Source organism: Panthera pardus, unplaced genomic scaffold (assembly GCF_024362965.1).
Source record: "Panthera pardus isolate Hobbes unplaced genomic scaffold, ASM2436296v1 HiC_scaffold_21, whole genome shotgun sequence".
NCBI classification, from domain to species: Eukaryota; Metazoa; Chordata; class Mammalia; order Carnivora; family Felidae; genus Panthera; species Panthera pardus.
The window spans coordinates 45,008,805-45,027,757 of record NW_026526777.1 but is presented as its reverse complement, the minus strand read 5'-3'; the positions used below and the strand labels follow the sequence as shown (position 1 = coordinate 45,027,757).

The window sequence follows — 18,953 nt, the reverse complement described above, 5'->3', positions numbered from 1 at the left end:
TTTATTGTCGCCATGGATACCCCTTTTCTAGAATGTCATATAGTTAGGATCATACAGTATGCAGCTTTTTGAGACTGGTTTCTTTCACTTAGTAATACACATTCAGGTTTCTTCCATGTCTTTTCATGGCTTGATGCCTCATTTATTTTTGGTGCTGAATAATATTCCATTGTCTAGATATACCACAGTTTACTTATCCATTCATCTACTGAAAGATATCTTGGTTGCTTCCAGGTTTTGGCAATTAAGAATAAAGTTGTTATAAACATTGTGTGCAGGTTTTTGTGTGGACATAAGTTTTCAACTTGTTTGGGTAAATGCCAAGGAGGGAAATTGCTGGATGATATATATGGTAAGAGTGTGTTTCATTATATAAGAAACTGACAAAATTTCTTCCAATGTAGCTACCCCGTTTTACATCCTGACCAGCAACGAACAAGAGTTCGGTTGCTCTACATCCTTATCAGCATTAGGTGTTGTCAGAGGTTTGAATTTTGGCCATTATAATAGATGTGTAGTGGTATCTTACTATTGTTTAATTTACTCACTTACTTTTTTTAAGTAGTCAGACACTGAGGGAGGACAGCAAAGGGAAAGGATTCTCATAGGAAATACATTCACAGCATACCTCATTTTTAAAATATGGTGTTAACTACAAACTCTTGTTAAAATGTTTTTGTGGAAATCTACTTCTTGTATTTTAAGCATTCTAATTTGTTATACGACTCTGTTAGTTATTGTTTTAATTTGCAATTCCCTAATGACATGATATTGAAAATGTTTTCATATGCTTACTTGGCACTTACATATCTGTGTCAGTGATGTGTTTGTTCAGGTCTCTTGCCCATTTTTTAATTGGATTGCTCATTTTCTTATTGTTGAGTTTTTAAAGTCCTATATATATTTTGGATAACAGTTCTCTATCAGATATGTCATTTGCAAATATTTTCTCCCAGTCTGATTTTCTGACTTGTCTTCTCATTTTCTGACTGTTCTTTACTTTCTTTTTCTTTTTAATTATAAGTTCTAGCACAGGGTACACATTTTTCTGGATCTTACTTCTTCACTTAATATTATATGTTGGGGGCGCCTGGGTGGCTCAGTCGGTTGAGTGTCCGACTTCAGCTCAGGTCATGATCTCACGATTTGTGGGTTCAAGCCCCACATCGGGCTCTGTGCTGACATTTCAGGGCCTGGAGCCTGCTTTGGATTCTGCGTCTCCCTCTCTCTGCTCCTTCCCTGCTCACCCTCTGTCTCTCTCTCAAAATAAAGATTAAAAAAAATTTTTTTAAATATTATATGTCGGAGATTTTTTCATTTGAGAATGTAAGGAACTCATCCATTCTTTTTTCAGAGGCATTCTATTCCATCGTATGGCATTATCTTGACCAGCCTCTTACTGAGAAACACTGGGTTTTTTCTAATCTTTGGTTAAGGCAATGTTGCCACGAATAATCTTGTATGCACATCATCTGGTATGAGTGCAGGTGTGTCTGTAGGAGGCAGCTTACATTTCTTCACTGTGTTGAGCTGTGTATGCTTATGGCATTTTGGCAAATCATTTACTGCATGCCCAATATTGTGTGGTTTGCAGGTGTTTTGTAACTGAGGTTGAGCTCTCTGTGGTCATAGAAGTCTCTACTCTTCAGAGATTACCTGGGGCTCCAAAAGAACTTCACACTCTGCTCTGAAGTCACACCGACTTTCTGGTTCCGTCTCACCTCTGCACTTTCACACAGGCTGGACTGCTTGTCTACACTCTTCCCCTGCCAACTCCAGCTCGTCTCAGCCTAAATGCCACCTTCTCAAACAAGATTTCCTTGTCTCCCCTAAGTGATATTGCTTCCCTCTCTTGCTCATCCTCATAGTTCTCTAGATCGTCACAGCTCTCTAGATCTTGCCTTTGTATGACCTACAATAACCCTAATTCGTGTATATTTAAATGGTGATCTGTCTGCCATTGCTCCATGATGGCAGTGACCTTATTAGTGACGTTTGTCTTATTCCATCATATCACTGACATCCACCCCAGAGGTTTAAAGCAGTACCTTCGTAGAATGAATGAACTTCAGATCATTAAGCAACTGTCTTCTCATTCTTCAGGTCAATTCCATCTTTCAAAAAAATGTTTTTAAAAAAAGTTTTAACGTTTTATTTATTTTTGAGAGAGAGAGAGAGACAGAGTGTGAGCAGGGGAGGGGCAGAGAGAGAGAGAGGTAGACACAGAACCTGAAGCAGGCTCTGGGCTCTGAGCTGTCGGCACAGAGCCTGACGTGGGGCTCGAACCCACGAACCGTGAGATCATGACCTGAGCTGAGGTCGGATGCTTAACCCACTGAGCCACCCAGGTGCCCCCAAAAATGTTTTAAAATTTTAAAGTTTTGCTTGTGTTAAGTCAGGTTTGAGAAAAAGCAAACACTTCAGCTGGCTCTGGATCGGAACACGACACTTTCAAAGAGACAAGTCAAGCAGTAGCCACTGGAGCCAAGAGAGCATCAGCTTATGTTTTCCAGAGACTCTTAGATTGGCCATCAACTGAAACAGTACCTGGGAACTAGCCAGCCTTAGTTTCCAAACATCTTTTGTACACCAGTCCCTTATACATGTCATAGCTCAGTTCTAACGACTGGGGTTGCCATCTTATATTCTGGGATTCTGATTGCTAACCTCTGGTAACTTCTGAATGGGTACGTTAAGAGAAGTGAAAACACATGTTATGGCCATATGGACTGGTGACTAGAAAATATTAGGAAGAAAAACAAATAGAATTTTGCCTCCAAATACCTATATTCTTCTCAGGAGAGGGAAGGGAGTCACATATCCAATTCTTGGGTGAATCCTAACCTTCTAATAAACAGCTGAATGCAATGTTGTAATTGTCATGACACGCAATCCCTCACGAGCTACGTGCAACGCATAAAGGGATTCCAAGAACAAAAAGGATGACATTTGTTGTTATGAAAGTTCATGTTTCTGAATATTAGGGAAAAAAATAGGCCCCAAAAGATGCTGCCAAGTCTCCTGTGCATATTTTCTGTATAAACTTACTTATTCTGATTCTGGACCAATGGCATTTTCTTTTTCCAAACACTTTTTCTTTCACTTAGCAAAAAATGACTCATAAGCTGCTCCAGAAGAGGTCAATGATTTGGTTTAATTACTTGTCCAGGGACATGAGGAGAAGCTCAGGTAAATAAAGAGATGGTTTTCTGTAAGAGAGTAAGCATGCATATGTTAACATTATCTTCCCTCCCACAGAGGCCCTAAACGACAGAAGAGGGAAAAAAAAAACAACAAAAAACTCTGTCTGCTGATCAGCATTTGTATTTCAAAGATTAACAAGCTACTTCTTATTAGAGCTCCAGAGAGTCTGGGAACTTCAAACGAGATAAGATTTGATATTGACAAACGGTGTGCTTCTTCCCAGGAAGATCATTTCAAAATGTACACGACTTCCTTGGCTCTGCACATTCATTCCCCATCACAAGGCTATAGAATGCATGTTACAGGGCACTAAATGACGTTTTTATAACCTGCTTTATATGTAACCGAAACTATTGGGGTCCTGTATGTGTTCCACGTCGGTGGAGGCAGTGTCTGGGTGCGACGGAGAGTGTCCATTCCGGGGGCAGGCAGGTGTGTGTCTCCTTCTAGCCTCCTAAGGTGGGACTGTGGGCCGCTTTCACCGCCTCTTGGAGATTCAGTGTTTCCATCTGTAAAACTGGATTGTTTGCATGATGAAAGAAAACAATGCACATAAAGTGTTTACCAGCTTATCTGGCATATAGTTAGCATACAATAACCAGCACCTGTTCTTACTGTTATTATTACCAGGCACTTCTTCAGTGCCTGATATGGCCCCTTGCCCTCAACAATCCAAAAATCCAGTAGCAAGACAAGGCTGGACAAGTATGAGGCTAACTAGAAGTACAAGGCCCTGCGTGATCCCTGCCACTGACTATTTGAATGAGGTAATAGCATATCTTGCCACAAAGTCTGAAATTTTTATGTAATAGCAGGTGGAACAGGATCATGCTTTCATATATTTTGCTATGTTATTTCAACTATTAGAATTATTAAAGATTTTGCCTCCTCTGGAAACAGTGGGGAGGGGGTGCATCTAGCTTCCTTCCTTCCTTTTTTTGATGTGTTGATGGCATTTTTTTTTTCCTAATGAATTTCAGTTTACTGCAATGTGATTTGACCTTACCAGGTCACTATATGAGGTAAAGTGCATCCAGTTACGTGTGTTGGGTGTTATAAGAATAAGCTAAATATGTTGAAAGAGGTGTGAGAAGATAGTATATTCATAAAGAAAGGATGGGATGCTCTGTCAGTTCTAGTCCTCTGGGAAGCAAAAGCCAAGATAAAGTAACCAGTATGAGAGATATATGGGGGTTAACGGCTGTGAAAGGTAAAGGCCCAAGGGGACAGGAGGAGTGGGGAGCCTTCAGTCTGTGATGCAGGTCTAACAGCTTTCAAAGGAGAGGGGAAGAGCTTCAGACTGCGGGCCATCTGAGAATGTCTCAGCCAGCCCCCTGGGTTATTGGTGGAAAGGCTCTGGGGTCCCCACCATGGTCAGTCATTGCCTGCAAGCTTCCAGTGAGAGTGAAGACTCGGGGTGGATGCTGCCCTGGATTCCAGAGATCTGCACCTGTAGGCCCTCAGTCAACCACACCACTTCTGGCAGGTTCTTCCCAGAGGGAGATTTGAAAGGTACACCTCCATAGCTGCCATCCGTGGGCTCCAGAATGGAACAATCGGAGAAGAATAAAGAGCTCCCTGGGGCTGGATGATGACTGAAACTAGACATTCAATTGAAAGATTGAAAATTAAGGTTGAGAAAACCTCTCAAAATGTAGAATAGGTCAAACAGATTGAAAATATAAAATACATAAAATTGTAAAATGAGGCATTCAAATAGTAATCCAGGAAAGCCATTTTTTATTAATTAAAGCTTCAGAAAAAAGGGAGGGAGATAAGAAAGAAAATTATATTACAAAGAGAAGTTCCTAGAACTGAAAACTAGGTAGAGCCTTCCCCACAATGAATTTAAAAAAGACCCACACCTGGATACATCTTCATAAAATCACCAAACACTAAAAAGAGAACATCCCCCAAAGCTTTCAGAGAGATACAACAGTTCACATGCAAGGGAAGGGGAATCAGATTGTCACCAGACTTCTAAAGAGTAAGTCTGGAGGCCTGAAAACAAAAGATACAGTACTTTAAAGATGTTAAAGAAAATTATTTATATCCCCAGACTGGCCAATAATGATTTCAGCATGAAAGCACTCAGAAAATGTAATTTGCAAACAATTTGTCTTAATTCCTGGAGGATGTACTACTCCACATAATTGGGATAAAAAAGAAAAAGGAGGGGTGCCTCGGTTGAGCATTTGACTCTTGGTTTCAGCTCAGGTCATGATCTCATGGTTTGTGAGTTTGAAGCTTGCATCGGGCTCTGGGCTCACAGCACGGAGCTTGCCTGGGATTCTCAGTTTCCTTCTCTCTGTCTCTTTCTGCCCCTCCCATGCACGCTCACTCTGTCTCTCAAACAAATAAAACTTAAAAAAAAAAAAAAAAAGGAAGACATAGGATTCGAGAAACAGTCTATCCAACCAAGTTAAAACAATGATGGGAATTTTCAGGGTGACATTTGCAGCAACTCTAGAGCCCCAGTCCCCACTGGAGCAAGAGGCCAGATGGGACCAGGAGGGAAATCTCTGTGGAATAAAATATGTGATTAAAAATGGCATTGAGAATATTAATAAAAGTTTGAAATGCCAACCTCTAATCAAATAAGTAAGGGCAAAAAAGACTCTGAGAAAAACAAAGACTGTAAGAAAAGTGCTGTGCAATAAGAGGCAATCCAAAATGTGGTGTCAATTTAGGCAAATGACATAATGGAAAAAGGGAAATCTATTTGGCTTTGACGCTAGAAAGAGCTTCTTTAAAGTGGCCCAACCCTGGCACTACAAAGCCTAGAGAAAATGAAAAGTAACCCTAATACACTGCTTTGCGAAGCAGTAGACAGTAGTTACATTGTTATACTAACGCAAACACTGTTTATTCATTTTTAAATTTCAGAGTCAATCCACAAACAAAGCAGGAATATTGGTGAAATCTCAGGACAAAATGTAATTATGAATAAATATTGGATGATGTAAAATAATATAGAGCTGATAGATGGCAGTGGGGGTAGGGGAGATATGGAAAGGAAGGGTAAGGCAGTTTTCCAAGTTGGAATGACTCAGTAGAAAATCAGTGGAAACAAATAGTTCAATCATATTATTTCATGTTACAAAAGTAACCAATGGAAGAATTAAAAGTCATATGAATACTAAATATTGGGAAGAGGATGCAAAAGGGGATGTTAATGTGAGGTAAATTTTCATTTCTTATGCATTAATTGATCATAATTATAAATGATAATAAGACTACAGCGTTATAATTATAGTACCTACACTTGTGGAAATAACTAAAGAGTTGAAAAGAGAAACAATACAAAGAGATGAAAATATACCAAGAGGTAGTTGGGGAAATACCAAGCTTTATGAATTCTTTATTATTTGATTTTTACCACACACAATCATTATTTTGATAAAAACTGAAATTAAAAACAAAACACTTAAATCTTAGATTTTTTAAAATTTATTATTTATTTATTATTTATTTTTTTATTTATTTTATTTTTTGTTTATTTATTTTTGAGGGAGAGAGAGAGACAGAGCATGAGCTGGGGAGGGGCAGAGAGAGAGGGAGACACAGAATCTGAAGCAGGCTCCAGGCTTCAAGTTGTCAGCACAGAGCCCGACACAGGGCTCGAACCCATGAACTGTGGATCATGACCTGAGTCAAAGTCGTAGGCTTAACCGACTGAGCCACCCAGGCGCCCCAACACTTAAATCTTACCTTGTTTAAGGCAATAGTGGTTGCCATAGCAATATTATATCATGTAGATTTTAAACACTTTAGGTTTTTTGTCCCTTCAGTGGGCAGAAGATTATGTAGCTCATATGTCCACTTCTTCCCCTCCCTCTGTCTGTCCCTCTGCCCCACCTTCCCCCACCCCCAACAATATTCCAAAATGAATAAGAAATTGGCACATTTCTTAAGGAGACACAAATAGTCACCATTTTGAACTGCCTGCCGTAATTAAATTATTATATCATGTCATAAATAAAAATGTGCAGGCATTGGCATATTGTGGGCATTAAATTCGTAGTGACAAAACAATTAGAAGAATATCCTATAGCCACTGACCCGGATATCATCCAGATCTCAAGCCTGTTTCTTATTTAGTTCTCTCTTTGGGCTTTTCAGGGCTCAGGAAAAAAAATGTGTAGTTTTTAATCTCATTTTTGGGTCAGTAGTCAACTTGGTTAGGGAAATGGCTGTCATTGCTAACATCATCATCATAGCACATGAGAACAGCTTCTCTGTTATTCAGAAAGTCACCTTGCTTCCAATATCCTTCTACAGCATAAATGGTTAGATCCCAGAACATCTAGAGTATAAGCTTCCCTCTGGGGCATTTGAGCCACTTGAAGTATGACTAGCACGACGACAACAGAGAGCCTTTCCTTATATGTTGGCTTTTACAACTTTGTTAAGAGCCAGAAAGAGAATCTTTTGCCACACCTGCTACCAAGATTTAATCCGTGAGAAGGACACTGGTCATTCTCTTTCAGTCGCTGTTGAGGGGCGTGTCTACGTGCCTCGTGCCATGTTAGGAAATTTGCATGTATTATCATTTAATTTTCACACCGATCCTGGGAGGCAAGGACCATTATTACAGCTGTTTTTCAAACATAAAACTGAGCCTTAGGGGAATCAAATAGGTGTTAAGTAATGGAACCAGGATTTCAAGCCTTCGTGCCAGTTCCAGATTCTAGACGGTGGTCTACTGTCAGCTTATGGTTTGAGTTTCTCTTCATTAATCTAAAAGCTCTTTACCTCAGTGATACTTTAACAAATATACTATTCTTCTCTGTTTATATCATCTTGTTTTATCCCTATAGGCTCATCCTTTAAATTTTTTTTTTTTTTTTTTTTTTTTTTTTTTTTTTTTTTTTTTTTTTTTTTTTACTGGGGCTCCTGGGTGGCTCAGTTGGTTAAGTGTCTGACCCTTGATTTTGGCTCTGGTCATGACCTCATGGTTCATGAGTTTGAGCCCCACATTAGGCTCTGTGCTGACAGTGTGGAGCCTGCTTGGGATTCTGTCTCCCCCTCTCTCTCTGCCCCTACCCCACTCATGCTGTCTCTCTCTCTCTCTCTCTTTCTAAATAAATAAATAAACTTAAAACAATATTTTAAAAATGTATGTAGTAAAATTGACCAAAATAACTTCACAGGCTTTATTACTACTATTGTTTTGTGCACTGAGAGTATATCCCTTCTGCTTTTTTCCAGCATTTTACATCACAAAACCTCAACTAGAATCTGTCTTCATTTACAACTAAAACATTTCTTTGGAAGGGAAGGACTAATTCTGAATAATCAGATCCATTAAGTAATTTAAAGCATTTTACTCCCATAGAAACCTAAAATCTGTCTGTATTGGATAAAATTCTCAGAACACTTTTAAAACATAAGTTGAAATTTTGCATCACTTCCAAAATATTGAAGTTTTAATTTTTTAAATAATTAAGCAAGAAATTAAATGGCAAATTATAAACACAACATGTTGGTTTTAACAGCACTTTCATATTCATTTATAATGTATGAATATTTAAACAGCGAAAGTTTGTATAATCTACATTTTAACATATAGGAACAGTAATATGTAGTATCCAATGAGTAGATGCAAAAACAGTTCTATTCTATTAAGAGATTAAATATCAGGACGCCTGGGTGGCTCAGTAGGTTAAGTGTCCGACTATGGCTCAGGTCACGATCTCATGGTTTGTGAGTTTGAGCCCCGCGTCGGGCTCTGTGCTGACAGCTCAGAGCCTGGAGCCTGCTTCAGATTCTGTGTGTCCCTCTCTCTGCCCCTCCCCTGCTTGTGCTCTGTCTCTCTCTCTCCTTCAAAAATAAACAAGCATTAAAAAATTTTTTTAAAGAGATTAAATATTGAGTGGAAGAAGATGTGTAGTTGGGTTTTTTCTTTATTTATCTTGAAAGAGAGAGAGAGCAAGTGAGCATGAGCAGTGGAGGGGGAGAGAGAGGGGGAGACAGAGAATCCCAAGCAGGCTCCACACTGTCAGCACAGAGCCCTGTGTGGGGCTCAAACTCAGCAACCATGAGATCATGACCTGAGTTGAAACCAAGAGTAGGACACTTAATGGACTGACCCTCCCAGGCGCCCCTGTAGTTGGGTGTATTTTGTGTAAGTGAATTTGATTAGGCAGAAGTCTGTTATTAAGTGGGGAAAAAGGCAAACAACATGTCGTTTGTGTTTAAAATTTTCACCTGTGGGCCAGTTTATTCTTTTGCAGGAAGGAACAAAAATCAGATTTCTCTGAATAAAAATAGACTAATGGCATGAAAATAAGACAGAAAATAAATCCGGATGTTTGAAGTGTTATCTTGACTAAGTATTACCTCTAGTTTTTTAAGTCAACTTTATTTAGAAATAATTTGCATACAGTAAGATGTACATACTTTAAGAATACAGCATGATGAGTTTTCACAAACGCTTGCAGCCATCAGCCAGCCACCTTCATGGTCAACGCATAGAACATCATTCCAAAAGTTCTCCGATGGTTCCTTCTAGTCAACCTCTTCCCTCCACTCCCAGACCCAGGGAAGCACTGGTCTGTTGTCTGACACTATACATTAGATTCATCTTTTCACACATCCAACCCAGTAGTTTGACTGTGTGTCTACGTGTGGTTTTCTTACCTGCTTAGTAATCAGAATCCTGCTTGGAACAGACTATGCTTCTGGGATTTGTAAGTCATCATCAAATCTAAGAAAATGTGAACCATTACTTTCACAGAAATTTTTTATGTACCTTCTTCACTTTCTTTTCTTTCTGGCATTTCAGTTACATATATGTCAGACTGTTTTCTATTATCCTACACATCCCTGAGATCCCATTTTTAGAAATATTTTTATTTAATGTTCTTAAGTGATAATTTCTATTAATTTGTCTTCAAGTTCACTGATTATTTCTCCTGTCATCTCCATTCAGGTATGAATCCTTTCCAGTGAACTTTTCATTTAAGTTGTACATTGTAGTTCTAGAATTCTTATGTTTTTTAAAAAATAGTTTTCACTCCTCTGTTGAGATTCCCTATCTGATAGCTCACTGAGACCACATTGTATTTTAAATCTTTAAAAATATTTGTGGTTGCTGCATCAAATCTTTGTTTGCAAATCAAATCTTTGGACCATCTTGTAGTCAATTTTTATTTTCTACAATCTTCCTCTGATTTTTGTTCCAGGAGGCAATTCAATTGCTTGCTGAGCACCTTAAATCTACATAAACATGTTTTATGCTTTCTTATCGTAGATATGTGGAAAGTGCTGGTGTTTTCTAAGACTCTGTAAACTGGGTAGAGTCAGCTTCCAAACTCTGATGGCTCTACCAATCAGAAGTCTTGTTTTTAGGTCTTGTTACTGAGTCTATTGTAGGCCTTGCTAGATCATGATCCTTAGTACTAAAGCATGGTGTTTCTGGTGTCTCGGCTGGATACCCAGGGTGTTAATGAGGTCTCTACTCTCTGGCTGGGCTGGCACACCAACATTTCCCAGCTTCATCTCTCAGATCCCTTTGTCCCACTCACATAGAAGCCACTCTCTGGTAAACTTAGAACATGCACAGCCTAGTCCTTAGCCAAGGTCAAGATTTTTGAGTCTCACTTCTGTGTAACTCCTCCCTACCTAGTGTCTTGCTTTGTCTTAAAGACCCTAACTAGTTCAGCATCTCCAAACTCTGAAGTTGTCTCCAGGCAGAGAGAGATGGCAATCATAGGGATCACCTTGTGAATTTTTCCTGGTCTCAAGGACTACAGACTTGTGCTGCCTGTTGCTCAAAGCTTGACAACAGTTGCCTTATACATTTTGTACAGTTTTAGTTGTTTGTGGAAGGAGGGCTAATCCCACACTGGCTATTCTGTCATGGCTCAAGTCTTATTTATAGTTTTAAGGAGCTACCTGATGAAATCTGAGATCCATTAATAACAACATCTGAGATTTTATGGTGATATTCAGGTGACTGAGAAAGGAAGATATAATAACTAAATTCAAAAAAAGAAATGAGAGGGTGCCTGGGTGGTGAAATTGGTTAAATGTTGGACTCTTGCTTTCGGCTCAGGTCATGATCTCACTATACTAAGATCAAGCCCCTCATCAGGCTCTGTACTGGGTGTGGATCCTGCTTGAGATGAGATTAAAATTTTTTTTTAATGTGTATTTATTTTTGAGAGAGACAGAGACAGAATATGAGTGGGTTAGGGGCAGAGAGAGAGGGAGACACAGAATCCGAAGCAGGCTCCAGGCTCTGAGCTGTCAGCACAGAGCCCGACACGGGGCTCGAACTCACGAGCTATGAGATCATGCCCTGAGCCAAAGTTGGACGCTCAACCAGCTGAGCCACCCAGGTGCCCCCCTGCTTAGGATTATCTTGCCCTCTCCCTCTGCCCCTCTTCCCCATTCTTGCTCTCTCTCTCTAATAAATAAATACAATCTTTAACATAAAGAAATGAGAGTCAAATTATGGACCAAATGATCACGAGACCTCCTAAAATGTACATTATGTTTCTTTTTTTTTTTTTTAATTTTTTTTTAACGTTTATTTATTTTTGAGACAGAGAGAGACAGAGCATGAACGGGGGAGGGTCACAGAGAGAGGGAGACACAGAATCTGAAACAGGCTGCAGGCTCTGAGCTGTCAGCTCAGAGCCCGACGTGGGGCTCGAACCCACGGACTGTGAGATCATGACCTGAGCCGAAGTCGGATGCTTAACTGACCGAGCCACCCAGGCGCCCCTGTACATTATGTTTCTATCTTCAGTGTATCTTCCTTGGAACAACCATCTTCTACTCGCTTCTGGGTTATGAGTGGTTTTCAATTGTGGTGCCTACCTAACCACTCCCAGTCACAGATGTGGGCATGCTTGTCCAAGCTGAGCCAATCAAAATACTCCACTCCAAGGACTCCAGTGGCTGGTGCAGGAATGAGCACCCAAACAGTGTCAGAATATTTCCTGAGTTTAACACATGGATATTGTAAGAGAGATGTTCTCTTTCTTTTGGGGTTGCTGCCTGGGAAGATTTGAGCTGAATCTCTTTGACAGACAACTTGCCCACTAAAAGGCCAGAGTCTGTATAATAGGGGTTTGTCTGTCTTGGGCTGCTCAGCATCCAAACTTTCTTCCAACTTGAGATTTCTACTGTGTGACTCTTGGCAGGTGGCATCATCCTGCCACGCACCCTAGTTAACCAAACATTCTCTATCCTTACCCTCTGGAAGCTGTGCTTCAGCCAATCGGATTGAGTCTCGTCAATCCAACTCTCTTACCTGAGACTGCAGACAGGAAGGTTGTGATGGGAAGATGGAGAAAGAGTAGTGACCATTTGTACAACAGTAGAGGACTGGAAAATGCAACGAGAGCAGTTCAGTGTCCAGTGATGGCCCCTTCAGACGTATTTGCAACACGCGCCGGGGTGGCGCTGACAGTACATGGGCCCTTTCTGGACTTGGTTGTGCCCACAGCTGTCTGGGAACCCTTAGGTGTTTGCCTGCTTTTCTGTTCCTGGTTTTCAAGCCCTCCTGATAATCCTGTGAGCTACCCAATAGCCTTCTATAAATTCCTTCTTTGTTAAAGTGTGTTTGACAGACTGCTAGCTGTCCCCCAAAATGTGTGTATAAGTGGCTGGAGAAAGACAGATGGATACACACACACACACACACACACACACATCTCGAGATCTCCAGATCTCGAGGTGGAGGGGAGAAAGGGAAAGAAGGAGGAAAGTCAAGAGAGGGAGAAATAAAGGGAAAACTTTCGCTTTTCACTTTATATTATTCTGTGCTGCTTAAATGTTTCAGAATAAGAAGCATGTATTGTTCTCAACCTTTTTTAAAAAAAATCAAGTGAAGAAGATTACCTTGACCTCAATTATCCAGACTTCAGTTGCTGTATGTCTAAATGCTCTCACTATTTCTTTACCAATGAAATTATTCCATAGACAATGTAATGCAGGGCCTTGGATGTGCCGTTCTTCCTGAACTTCACTTTGAAAAAGAGAGCAACTGCTCTCTGTGAGGTCCTTTCCTTCCAGACATTTTGGAGGCAGGAATTTATAGCCCTCTGTGTTTTGAGGAAGGAAAAAGAATTTCTTCTGCATTGAGTTTTCCTTGGAAGATTTTCCCATTTGCTAAAATGTACTTTCCTCTACAACTGTGTCTCTCTCCTTCACTAGAAATTTCTCCACTGTGAGGAAAACTCTTTCCCCTGAGCCAGTATTCAGCCAAGCTGGTGGTTTTTATTTGTTTAGTTTGTAATTTTTTTCATGAACATGGCATGTGAGTGACTGACACACATATAATGGTTTCTTTGCTTTCCCTACTTTTGGACCTATACCTTCATTGGAGTTATTGCAAAAACGGCATCTGGGTAACCACTGGCAAGATGAAAAGCGATACATAAACCACATACCCTGCCAGACTAACATTTTGTCCAGGATGTGATGACGACCACCTCTATGTTTACCCATAAAGTCCTGATGAAATGATAGGAAAGTTATGATTCCTTCATGGCTAAACCCTTTGGATCAGTGCTTCATCACTGTGACCCAATGAAATCCTCCCTGTTCCATATAGTTCTGTGTATATATGGTACCTCTTGATTTGTATTAGCTGTATAATATATACGTCCTATAGTGCAATTTCACACATAGGACTTCCTTTAGGCCTTGCAGCTCAAAAAAATTTCCCCATAAATTCCACTTGGGATTTGGGATTAATTTGGGCTAAACTGGCTACTTTAAAATACGAATGTCCTGCTGGGTGGTAGATTCCACTTCTCCTCCAGTAAGAATTATTTATCTAAATAGTATGTGTGTAGAGTCTGCCCCAACAGACCAGTCCTTTACCTTTCTCCACCTGCTCTGTGTCCTGAGTTACTGATTTTTATTGGCCACATAGCCTCGCTCCCTTGCCTTCCAGATTGGGCAGGTTTAGTCCATGGACCGTTCTGGGAGGAGATCAAAGGGTGGAAGCAAAGAGAGATTAGGGTATTTATTCCCCTGGCTCCTTCCCTCCTGGGCCATGACTTGGCACTGGCTGTGTTTCTCTACCTAAGTCCATAGCCCTTACCTGGCTTTGGTAACTGCTTCCTCCAATCCTTGCCCCTTTCTGCTATTATTGTACTTAGGGAGCTTTATTATCCCTTGTTGATTTCATTTAACCCTGCCCACATCTTTGTAAATTGCCTCTTCATTAACTATTTTCCAATCATGGCTTTTGGGTTTTTTTTTTTTTTAATTTTTAATGTTTATTTACTTTTGAGAGAGAGAGAGAGAAAGAGGGAGAGAGAGAGACAGAGCATGAGTGGGAGAGTGGCAGAGAGAGAGGGAGAGACAGAATCGGAAGCAGACTCCAGGCTCCTAGCTGTCAGCACAGAACCTGATGTGTGGCTTGAACCCACGAACTGTGAGATCATGACCTGAACATGTTTAACCGACTGAGCCACCCCGGTGCCTCCAATCATCACTTTTAAATGTGCTATTTCTTTTCTGACAGGACCCAGACTGATGCAGTGATCCCAATGAATGGCCTCAAGAAATAGATCTCCCAAACTGTACATTGGGATTGTATCGTGTGGAAGGCAGAAGGACGTCCTCCCCAAAATGTCCACATCTTAATCCCTGGGATCTGTGAACATGTTAGGTGGTAAAGGACAGTTAAGGTGGCAGATAGAATTAAGGTTGCCTATCAGTTGACCTCAAGATAGGAAGATTATCCTGGGTGGGCCCAATGTAATCACAAGGATCCTGAAAGTAGAAGAGGAAGGCAGAAGAGGAATCAGTGCCAGACTGGTGTGAGGTAAGAAAGACTGACCAGCTGTTTCTGACTTTGGACATGGAAGGGCGTCATGAGCCATGAAATGCAGCCAGTCCCTAGAAATGGAAAAGTCATGGAAAGAGATGCTTCCCTAGAGTCTTCAGCAAGGATACAGTCCTGCTGATACCTTGATTTTAGCCCAATGAGACCCGTCTCAGAGTTTTGACCTATAGAGTTGTAAGATAATAAATATGTGTTGTTTTAAGTCAATAAGTTCATGGTAATTTATTATAGTAGCAATAGGAAACTGATACAGGTTGCTAACACGTTCGATGAGAACATAGAACTTTCTTCTTTTTTTTTAAGTTTATTTATTTATTTTGAGAGAGACAGAGACAGTGCAGAGAGAGAGAGAGAGAGAGAGAGAGAGAGAGAGAGAATCCCAAGCAGGTTCCATGCTGTCAGCTGCAGAACCAGATGTGGGGCTCGAACCCACAGACCATGAATTCATGACCTGAGTAGAAACCAAGAGTCTGAGACTTAACCTACTGAGCCACCCAGGTACCCCAGAACATAGAACTTTCTTGATGTAAGAAAATGGAATATGTATAATCCATAGTATATTATTAAAATTATTACTAGTAACAGAGATTGGGATGCCATGCAGGTGAAGGGCAAGGTATTAAAAAATCATTTAGCTGTGGTCCTTAGGTGCTATGATGACAATGGTAATTTTCAAGACAGTGGGGTGGGTTGGCTTTTTCTGTCAGTCCTAAATAATGTACACAGATAAAAGTACTGATTTAAAGCTTTGGAGATACAGTCAGGGTATAAGTAGAAAGTTAAAAACCTCTCTGGCAGCTTTAAACAATGCCTAGGGGCACCTGGGTGGCTCTGTTGGTTAAGCGTCCGACTTTGGCTCAGGTCATGATCTCACCGTTCATGAGTTCAAGCCCTGCGTCAGGCTCTGTGCTGACAGCTCAGAGCCTGGAGCCCGATTCAAATTCTGTGTCTCCCTCTCTCTTTGCCCCTCCTCTGCTCACACATTCTCTCTCTCCTTCAAAAATAAATACAAATTTAAAAAAAAATAATGCCTACCTTTGAGACATGGGCTGGGAGTATTTGGGCAGATGCAGAAAAGACAAAGAACTCTGAACCCCCAAATTGTCTTAAAACTTTCTTGCATATAAGCACCCTGATCCAGTTTAGAGGTTAGAGAACATAGAATTGGTGGTAGATGAAAGAAGCCATGCCTCTCAACTTAGTCCTCACATTAGCCTCAGAAACAGCACTGTGCAACTGTTTTATGTTATTCATTTTTTCCCCTTTATTTCTCTGAAACCTTATATAAAAGGCACTGGTAATGGCTGACATCTGACATTTAGGTGGGATTTTGGCTGAATTCATATCTCCTACAATGAATGGTAGCTGTGGGTCCTCTGTATTGAGGATATAAGTTTTTTTTTTTTTACTCAGATGAAAGGATACTGAGGCAAAGTGTGGCTTAAGGTGAAAGTGTGTTTCCATTTTTCTCCACCCTGCCTTGTGTCCTGAGAAGCTGATCTTTATAGACAGCATCAACCAGGCTTCCTTGTCCTCTGGCTTCTGGCTAGGTTTGGCCAATTTAAGGCACTGGTGGAAGATTAGAGGATGAGCTGGGAGAGAAAAGGCAGGGGATTTACTTTCCTGCCTCCCTCCTTGCAGGGCTACAGTTGACTACATTTGCCACAGCCACTATTTTCGAAACAGCTAGAGATCCCAGCCCATGCTGGGCAGCCTGGGTCTACAGCTTGCTGTTGTTTCTACAGTTTCCTGGGGTCCTTCACCTAACCCTTTCTGGGTTTCCTTAACCTTGCCTTTACTTTTCTAAGTAGTCCCTTTATTAATCTCTTCAAATATCCCCTTTTTCTTGCTGGAACTCTCACTGATCCCATCATCATCATTGCCATCATCATCAGAGCAACTAACATTTACTAATCACTTATTATGTTCCAGGCACTGTGCCCAAACTTCTCACACAAATTACTTATTTTATCCTTACCATAACTTTATGGTATGCATGCCTATTGTTACTCTGTTTTAGAGATCAGGAAACTGGCATTTAGAAATTGGTACACAGCTTTCCCAAACTTACCTAGCTAGACAAGATTTGAATCCAGTCTGCAGCATTTGAGAAAGCATGGTAGAATAAGTATAGAAGACAGGTTTTGAAATCAGAGACTTGGTGACAAATATCAAATGATGATCTGAGCCAAAACACTTAATCCCTCTGAGCTTAGGTTTCCTTATTTCTGAAATGGGAACTGCCTTGCCTCAGCTAGTTAGAGCTCTTTTTTGCAAGCAACAGAAGCAACACTAGCCAATCAAAATGACCGGATTCCAGGGAGTTGTGGAGATAGTAACAACTAATGAATGCATTCTTCAAGGCTTCCATGTTGTCAGTTCCAACCATCTTCCATCCGCGGCTGACTGCTCAAGACTCAGATTCCCAGGAGAGGGTGCCTACCTGGTCTGGCTCATGTTACTTTCCACACCTTTAATTCAGTAGGGTAGGTCATCAAGTATTCATTCAGTGATGGAGAGTTCATCTCCCAAGGAAAACTGGTGTGATTTTACCTGAAAATGGGGTAAGGGATGTTGTAAAGGCAAAAAGGAAACAAACACTATAAAACGTGGTTTCACGAATGCTACAAAAAGTAAAGGAGATAGTTTAGGCAAAGCACCTGACACAGGAGTCAGGGCTTTCTCTTCCCTTTTGTTGAAACATTCAGAAAAGGGGCATTTAATAGTAGTATAAGAAATGATATTGAATAGAATTTATCCTCCACTGGCTGTTTCTATTGTCTACCTCCTGATAGTCTCTCACAGGAACTATCTGATGTTAACCTCCCTCTTATTCTGCCCAGTGACTGCCAACCTTTCCCCATAATGCCTGTGTTTATATAGATTTCTCCCCATTGCTTATAGGCATCTTTCCATGGTCTGTCCATACTAATGTGCTAATCTGAATCATCTCATTGGTGAGCATCCTGTTTTTTCTCCATCGTTACATTTTTTAAAATTTCAAACACATAGAAAAATTAAAAGAATCAGACAGTGAGCACCACACCACCTAGATTCTACCATTAATATTTTAGGTTATTTGCTTTATGGCATGTCCATCCAACTGTCTGTCCATTCATACATCCATTCAAGCCCCTGTTTGACAACATTGTATCTTAATGGATTAATAAAGATTTTTTTTTACAATGAACCAAAATCTTTCATATCAATGTTAGCAAAGAACCAAATGACAGAGGTCCCAGCAACAACTAGGGGTTGGGCCAGTATCTGTTGGTTAATGCTTTGAATAGAAGAAGTTTTTAAAACATTTGTTTCTCACAGAATGTAACCATCTGTTCTTTCTAACAGGTTCTTGACTTCTATCATTTCTAACTATGTCTCTAAAATAGATTTTTCAGAGAACTGCTTTTGGAATGATTGGGAAAGTGTTCTTGGGAAGAATTCACTGACTGAAGTGAGCCAAAATCAGAAAAGTATACGGATGGAGCATTTCCTATGTAATAATAATAATGATAAGTTTTGAAAAATGTCTGGTCACCAAAAATGTCTGTCAGGAGTCAAAGACTCTGAGAGGGATGGTCCCAATCTTGAGAATCAAATGAACAACTCACCTCCTCAGGGCTACTGGAATACCAAGATAATTTACACACCCCACATTGCATTCTATTCTTACTGACTAGGTTTCACTGTGAGACTTGTGGTTTCATTCAAGCTCCTGAATTCAAAATACAAACATCTGGGTTTTTGTTGATTTGCATACTTGTTGAAAAGAGATGTTGAGCCAGTGCTGGTCAAATTTTAGGTGCAAAGGTAATAAAGTGGAAGAAACATAACAGCCATTTTTGAAGTGTAAATACAGTTCACATTTAAGTCTACAATATGGAATGTCTAGTCTTGGTGCCATTTATCTGTGTTCTGGCATGAGATTTTTATA

At 40.3% G+C, this 18,953-nt stretch overlaps 1 long non-coding RNA gene across 1 annotated transcript; it reads right to left on the bottom strand.

Moving 5' to 3' along the window:
* Window positions 1-3,126: 3,126 nt before the first annotated feature.
* On the bottom strand, window positions 3,127-18,304 carry LOC109253834 (uncharacterized). The gene is made up of 2 exons (XR_002074549.2): window positions 17,463-18,304; window positions 3,127-3,721 (listed from the first exon to the last, which is right to left on the bottom strand). It is a non-coding gene; the product is annotated as an uncharacterized LOC109253834 (long non-coding RNA).
* Window positions 18,305-18,953: the final 649 nt, after the last annotated feature.